The sequence below is a fragment of the Heterodontus francisci genome, chromosome 36 (assembly GCF_036365525.1).
Source record: "Heterodontus francisci isolate sHetFra1 chromosome 36, sHetFra1.hap1, whole genome shotgun sequence".
Lineage (NCBI taxonomy): Eukaryota > Metazoa > Chordata > Chondrichthyes > Heterodontiformes > Heterodontidae > Heterodontus > Heterodontus francisci.
In genome coordinates, this window is record NC_090406.1 from 44514924 (window position 1) to 44523335 (window position 8412).

Genomic DNA, 8412 nt, shown 5'->3' on the forward strand with positions numbered 1-8412 from the left:
AAGATCCAGCTTTGACTGGGAACCTCCTCAAACCTACAAAGCAACCAGGGGATGCGAATCAACCCCCTCTTCTGCCTTCAGGAGCTCTGAGCAAAGCAAGCCCACTACTGTGCACGTGGCCTAGTGAGGATTTCAGGACCACAATTTCAGCTGAGAACTATTGGACTCACATACTGTATTTAAATTCCATTAAATTTTAACTTTAATCCAACCACCAAATCTGTTTTCCCTCTGTAATCTATCTGCGTGTGTGTGACTCTCGTTTGCATGTGTGCGTGCACGCGTAGTGATTTTATAAAAGTTAACTTGTAGAATTTTTCCATGAAAAGTCTAATGTAATGTTTCAACCAATTAAATTAATATTACCTATTTGGCATATAGGATTTTCATGACACTGTCAATATTTCGCCAGATGGAGACGCAGTTGAGGGACTCGTCTCCACTCCCCCAAGACTACAATCTGTGGGAAATCATATGAAGTGATGAAAACTTCCACTTTTACGCTGTTCATCTCACTGTAAAAACCCTTGAAAAAGTCACACCTTGTTGGCTGAGGAGTAACTGGGTATATAATGGCCCATTGAAATAATTTACGCTGCATTGGCCATGAGAGCTAATTTATATTTGCGGAATGTTACATTCCTCCAGAATGATACAAATCTGCATTTTATAAGTAAAATAATTATTTTTCCTCTTTTTTAGTTTTTTAACTTTATTTTAGCTTCTCTCTTAATCAAATCATAACCATTTATTTTCCTATCCGAAATTATAAATGAAAAATGATTTCAACTTCTTGGTTTGCTCTCTGTGAATATTTTTTTGCGACAAAGTCAACCTTGGATCTCTCAGGGACAAATTCCTAGACATCAACTAGAAACGACCGAATGTTGATGCAAAAGCCTCCACCCTCTGAATGTGCACTGTTTTATTCAGTTTATCAATGCTTTTGAATTGCAGGGGGAAAAAAAGCTTCAGAGAGGACTGCAGAATTACACTGCTGTATAGGCTACACGGCTGTCAGCTGTGTGATGGTGGTGCAGTGGTAAGCATTGTTGCCTTTTAAGCAGCTGACCTGGGTTCAATCCCCAGCCATCGCATTTATTTGAGGAGGATGGAAAGATTCACTCATAAGTCTGATGAGAGCCTGTTCTGACAATGGCTGCCAACTGGCTTCATTCCCTGAAAATGGCTGCACCTCTGACTGATATCTTTGGACAGTGAGAGCTCATGGAGTTGGGTCACCGTATAGCCTGTTAGGTTGTTGTCGATTGCTGGCAGATAGATGTCCTCATTAAAAGCATTCATCTGCAGCTCCTTAAAAATGAAGTGGCAAAGCAAAGCTAATGGGCAGCCATTGTCAGAACAGGTTGCAAGTAGATTCAAAAGTGGATTGTTTCATTTTCAAATAAATAGCTGGGAGAGAGAGGGAGAGATCACACCATCATCACAATAAAGCAGTCCAGCAGAGGGCTGTGGAAAAAAATCAGCCTAAACAAGAGGAAGAAGATGCCCTGCTAATTCTACGTTTCAACTTGGTGCAGCAGCAAACTGAAAGTGACCAGCACCTCCTGTCTGAAATCTTAATTACCGGAAATCTACAACAAACACTCAGGCCTGTGTCTTGTTAGCAGGTGTGGAAGGGGTCTAGGGTTCCCCTCTCTGTCTTTTCCTGGTTTGGCCGTAACAGGGTTTAACTTTTAAAACACAGTGTTTTTAGCTTCCCCTCAGTGAGTTCTTGCTCACTGCTCTCTAATTGTAATTGTAAAAGAAGCAACCAGACAGGTTTTCTTAGGTTTAAACAAGAAAAGTGTAAGTTTATTAACCTTAACACTCTAACTCAGTTAAAGGTCCTATGAATATGCAATACGACCATGCTAGCGTGCATATGCGATAAACACACCCGCAAATAGATACAGAGGAGGAGAAAGAATTAAAGGGGGCAAGACTTGAAGCAGTAGATGAAATTCAGCTACTGGTTTTGTGTTTGATGTAAAGTCTTTGATTGAAGTTAAGTCTTGCAGTTTTCGTTGGGGCCCAGTGCGCAATTTCAAACTTGTTTCGCCGGTACCAGAAGGATGCAAGGTCTTCTGTCCTGAAACATAGAAACGTAGTCCCTAGAACTTTGCATGCACGAGAGAGACAGAGATCGGGAGTGCTCTCTTCTTGAAGTTCAATTGCAGTCTCTTCCAAAAATTGCTCACAAATTGAGCACAATTCAATTAACTCCATGTAGGCCAGCAGGTTAGTCATGTGACCCACTTTTTGCTTGAGACAGCCTCATCTGTGAGGTTTCTGGATCCCTCACAGCTTACCAGACACTCTCAGTAGTGGGGTGGAATGCTGGCTCTTACACATTCAATGACTTTCGATGTCTCTTGTTCATCACTATTGATAAAACCCATCTGGCTAAATGAATCTGGGAGTACTCCCACTGTCTCTCCATGCCAGTATCTTTTTGAACGCTGGCTGATGTGGTTTCCGTCACGCCTCCACATCCGGCAGAATGAAATGTGACATTAGGGGAATATTTCATTATAAACTAGAAAGGAGAGAAAGTACAGGAAAACACATATGCAGTTCTCTCATTCATTCTCATTCATTCAGAAATCTTAAAAACTGTTACAATCTCTCCTTTGTAGCAGTGTTGCTTTAAACTGCCCCTTTTCCCTTGGTGGGTCTGAGATAGCTATGTGTTGCTGAAGGGGTTTAAAGTTTCTTCACTATCAGCCTGAATGTGATTTTTGGGGAGGTTGGAGTTTGCACATTGCCATGACTGTCTAGGGTGCCTTTGTTCCTGTTGAGGTCTGCAGGGGGAGCGTTAAATTGAATTCGCCCTGATTTGGAGTTCTGATCATGGGAGCCATCCATGGGAGTGGGTGGATCCACTCTGATCTCTCTTTCAGTGCTCTGATTAGTTATGCAAGTGCTTTTCACTTTCTTTTCTCCTGACTGTGGGTGAGGATTCTTTGCTAATCTTCCCTTTGTCCTCTAAGACACTCCTGCTTGCAGGTATCTGTCCAGATTCTACTGCACTCCCCTGAGGCACTTCACATAGGTGAGGCATCACCATCACAGTTTTTCTGCCCTCTTGACGACTTTCTTTCTCCCTGCAGGTTTCTGTTAGCAACTCTAGTGTTGTGCTTCTGGTGTCTGCATTTACATTGGAGGATGTGGGGTCTAATTTTCCCAACATTTCGAGGTTGGTTGACCGGACAGTAAAGGTTTTCATTTCAGAATCCTCCCGGACTTCCTTTAATCTGTCCTCTTTGCCCCTTTTTCCCCTTTCCTTTCTAACTTTTTGCCAGCCCTGTGCCTGTCTGTCCCCTTTTGTTCTCGGCAGCAGTCCCTTACAATTCACCAGCCCTTTGCTGGAGGGTCCTCCAAACACCGATACAGGACTTAGGGGTGCAGATTTCACTGTGGGTTGGAGTTTCTCCTCAACCTGGCACACTCCTGCAGTACTCCACCACATCCTTGTGGAGTTTTGGATAGTCAAGCTGCTGTCTTATGCGGGCTTTGGTTTTTCGTGTACCGACATTGCTTGCCTTCATCTGCCGAGGCATGGAGCACAAGAGTTGGGACGTCATCTTACTGTTGTACATAACGTTGGTTAGGCCGCATTTGGAGTACTGTGTGCAGTTCTGGTCACCGCAATACAGGAAAGATGTGATTAAGCTAGAGAGGGTGCAGAAAATATTCACAAGGATGTTGCCTGGTTTGGAGGGCTTGAGTTATAAAGAGAGATTGGATAGGCTGGGTCTGTTTTCCCTGGAGCGAAGGAGGCTGAGAGGGGACATGATAGAGGTATATAAAATTATGAGAGGCATAGATAGGGTAGATAGCCAGAGTCTGTTTCCCATGGTAGGGGTGACTAAAACTGGAAGGCATAGATTTAAGGTGAGAGGGAGGAGGGTTAAAGGGGATCAAAGGGGTAAATTTTTCACACAAAGAATAGTGGGTATCTGGAATGAGCTGCCAGAGGAGGTGGTGGAGGCAGGAACAGTAGCAACATTTAAGAGGCATCTGGACAGGTACTTGAATGAGCAAGGCATAGAGGGATTATGGAATTAATGCAGACAGGTGGGATTAGTATAGATAGACATTATGGTCGGCATGGACGTGGTGGGCCTGTTTCTATGCTGTATGACTCTATGACTATGACTTTATGACTCTATGACATGTAAAGTCACTGTAATCTCATGGGCCATTTTTAATATTTCTCTTCGGTACCTCTGCGGCACCACTAACTAGTGAACTACAGTCCACTCTTTTTCCTCAGATTTCTGAGGAGAATTTCACTTCTTCATCAGTGCTACTATTCATAGAATGAGGTAATCAGAGACTCCCTTTGCTTCAATTTCAGTCTGGGCAGCCTGTGCTAACTCTCTCAGTACTGGGTCAGCTCGCTGAGTCTCAGCTAGGGAAGATCTATTTAATCCATTCCGTGGGTCCTCTAACTTTCCAAAGAAAGTTTCAGACAGACAGACCACATGGTCATCTGTCTGCAGTGCCAATTCCGTCTCCTCTGACAGGTGTGGTTTCTGTCACAATCTTTAGAAAAGACTATCCTACGTAGAAGAGTCAACAGGTTTACGGCAAACCACAAACACCCCCTAGCACACCTTGACCTCTTACCCTTTACCTTCTAACCATCTTGGTTTGAGAGTGAACGCGAGAGTGAATGCATGTGTCAGTGGTGTTGCGAACATTTCAGGGAATGAATATTGTTCCATCAGTAATGAATCTTCCATTTTAAACCTACAAGAAAACCTGTCACTGTCTGTTTATATGGCAAGTAAAACACTCAGGGGTCAATTCATCAGTAAACAAAACATGATTGCTGTCAGTTAGGAGGTGAACAGTGGAAACCTCCCACACACATTGCCAGTTGTCCGTAACATGCAACAGAGTAATTCTGTAGCCTTCCCTGAAGGATCTTTTTGTTTCTGCAATTCAAAAGCATTGATGAACTGAACCTTTCATATAAAAGTCAGATAGATGGATAATGAAAACATGCAAGGTAAGAGACTGAAATTTCAGCAAAGACTAGATTTTGTGGGGGTGGTAATAATGATGTAACTGTTACCGTTTGCCAGCATAACTCTACTGAAATTGACAACAAGCTCGGGAGTCATATGTACAGAATAACATGGAAATCCAGACATTACTGTCACTGTGTCTAATTTTCTCCAGGTGAGACGCTGTATAGTAACCGTACCTGAGCCCCAGAAGACTGCAATCAATGGGAAATCAAATGAATTGACGAGAAATTCCACTCTTGCACTCTTCATCTCGCTGTTGTTATGACCAGGTGAGAGGGGTCTAGGGTTTCCCTCTCAGCCTTTGCCTGGTTTAATTGTAACTGTGCTGATGAAGGGTCATGACCTGAAACGTTAACTTTGCTTCTTTCTCCACAGATGCTGCCAGACCTGCTGAGTATTTTCAACATTTTTTTTATTAACTGTAGCAGGGTTTAATTTTTTAAAAAACACCGTGTTTTAGCTCCCCCTTAGTGAACCCTTGTTCACCGCTTTCCAATAGTAAGGCAAATAAATCAATTCAGACAGGTTTTCTTGGATTTTAAACAAGAAAGGTAGAAGTTTATTAATCTTAAATTCTAATCTGGTTCACATTACGAATATGCGACGCGACCACGCTAGAAAAGTAGAAAAGAATAAAGGGGAAAAGTTTGAGGCAATAGATGGGTTTCTATTATACTGTCCTTTGAGTTTGCTGTGAAGTCTTTGGGTTGCCGGTCAGACTTGCAATTTGTAGGGGCCCAGTTCACACTTCAACTTGTTTCGAGGTCAGAGTCTTTTCTCCCTTGAGTTTTACGTGTCTTCTGTGAATCGGGTGGCTTGGGAGAAAGCGAGAGAGAGAGGCTTCCTTGCTCCAGCTTCAGTTTCAACAGCCTTCTGCCTTTCTCTGTGGCACGATTCAAAAAACCCCAGGTTGCCCAGCAGGTTAGTCATGTGTCTAGCTGGTTTGACCACTTCTGTTGTTGGATGCTGCCATCTTAGCAGTCATCCTGGAATGTGAACTTCCTCACCTTCAATGTCTAGTGATCAAAGTCCATTTTGGGTTAAGTGGACCAGGGAGTAGTCTTTTGTCTCTCCAAGCACTGTCTGTTCATATGCAAATGTTTTCCAGCCACAGATGGTCTGTTTAACAAGTCCTTTCCTTGCTCCAACTGCAGTTTAAAATCAATGTTCATGTGACAAAATTAATATGCCTCATTCTTGACAGGTGGGGGTCTACATGACAATATAAAAAAACCTTGCAAAAATCATTGGATGAGGTTTACCTGGGTACTTAATGGCATACCAAATTTATTTGGAATGCAAAACACCCTGATTGGCCCTGAGAGCTAATTTTGTTGAATGCCAAATTGCTCTATAATAATAAATTTCTACACTTTATGAGGAAAATAATTATTTATCTTCTTTTTCCAATTTTTTATTTTATTTATCTTCTCTCTTAATCCAATCATAACCATTTATTTCCTATCTGAAAATTTAAATTAAAGATGTTTTCAACTTCTTGGTTTGCTCTGTGTGAATACTTCAGTGTGATTGGCTGCTTACCTTCTTGGTGACATCACTACTGTGACTCAATGTCAGATATAAACTGTCGTCAAGAAAGGGCAAACCACACCACGGAGATTGGTAGTGGGCAGCTTTCTTCGAGGAAAGTGGCGTGTGCAGAATAATGTAATATTGGGTTGTTACTGGGCAGAATATGGAAATAATCTGTGAGCATCATCACAGGATGGGATGTAATAGAATCTGAATAGAACCTCGTGTAAAGTGTAAGTGGAAGCCATGGATGCAAGATGTGTGTAAATAAACTCCTGTTATTGGAACCGACAGTCTCTTAGATATTCTCTAATAAGCCTCACAATCAGAATATTACCGGGAGGAACATTGCCTCACCACTGTCAGAAAAACCCGCACCAAAATGCTCACAGACAAATCAATTGAGGCATCTCGCAAAGTGTGTAAAGGCTCAATTTGAGATTCTTCTCACATTCTTGCGATAAACTCAATCTTGGATCTTTCAGGGACCAACTCCCAGACTGTAACTGGAAAATCCCCAATGTTGCAGCAAAAGCTGAACGTGCACTGTTTTATTCCCAGGAGACAGTTGCAGCTCCACCTTTAATAGCTTTGGACAGTGTGAGCTAATTGCATGCTCTTGAGTAACAAGTTAGGCTGCTAGATTGTAATGAATTGCTGGTAGATAGACTTTGCTGTTGTAAGCATTCATCTGTGGCACATTGAAAATGAGGTTGTTAAATGAAGCTAGTGGGCAACTGCTTTCGGAACAGGTTATAACCACACAGACAAGTGGATCTTTTCATCCTCAAATAAATGGAAAGGAATGTGATGGCTGGGAATTGAACCCAGGTCAACTGCTTGGAAGGCAGCCATGCTTACCACTGCACCACCATCACACAACTGACAGCAGGCACTGCGATACAGCAGAGTAATTCTGCAGCCTGCACTGAAGCATTTTTTTTACCTGCAATTGAAAAGCATTGATGAACAGAAGTTTTCACATATAAGTCATATAGTGAAATAATAGAAAACATGCAAGGTAAGAGTCTAAAATTTCAATAAGAGCCTGGATTTTGTGTTGGTAATGATGGTGTATGTCACCCTTTGCCAACATGACTCCACTGAAATTGACAGCAAGTTCTGGGGTCTGTCAATGCACAAAATATTTTGGAAATCTGAAAGTCGCTGTCAGTTGTTGTTATAGATAGGTGAGGAAGGGATCTCAGCCTCCCCTTTCACCCCTTCTCTTGTTTGACTACAACAGGGTTTATTCTATTTTAACACAGTGCTTGAGCTTACCACCTCAGTGAGTGTTTGCTCCTGTTCCACTTATGTGATTGTAGGAAATTGCAGGAAAAAAACCATCAGACAGGTTTTCTTGAGTTTAAACAAGAAAGATGTAAGTTTATTACACTTAACACTCTTACCCGGTTAAAAATACAAAAGATAGGCTATACATTCAGGCGCACATTCACACAAGAGTCACACACACACAAATAGATTACAGAGGGAAAACAGATTTGGTGGTTGGATTAAAGTCCAGAATAAATGGAATTTAAATACAGTTTGTGAGTCCAATAGTCCTCAGCGGAAATTGTGGTCCTGAAGTCCTCGCTGGGCCACATGCAAGATGGCAGGCGTGCTTTGCTCAGGACACCTGAAGGCAGAAGAGGGAGTTGATTCTCGTCCCCTGGTTGCTGGCTGAAGCAGTTTGTTGTTATGAGGAGGTTCCCAGTCATAGCCTGATCTTCTCTTGATATTCTCTCGGGTGAGAGGGAGAGAGGGAGCCTGCTTCGCTGATGGCTTTCAGTTACTACTGTCTGCTGTCTGTGTGACAAAGCTTACAGTTTCTTCA

At 42.3% G+C, this 8412-nt stretch overlaps 2 non-coding genes across 2 annotated transcripts; one reads left to right on the forward strand and one right to left on the reverse strand.

The window, feature by feature from the left end:
• The first annotated feature begins 1025 nt into the window (after nucleotides 1-1025).
• On the forward strand, nucleotides 1026-1097 carry trnak-uuu (transfer RNA lysine (anticodon UUU)). Its single transcript has one exon. It is a non-coding gene; the product is annotated as a tRNA-Lys (tRNA).
• Nucleotides 1098-7381: 6284 nt separating this feature from the next.
• trnag-ucc (transfer RNA glycine (anticodon UCC)) lies at nucleotides 7382-7453 on the reverse strand. Its single transcript has one exon. It is a non-coding gene; the product is annotated as a tRNA-Gly (tRNA).
• Between the last annotated feature and the right edge of the window lie 959 nt (nucleotides 7454-8412).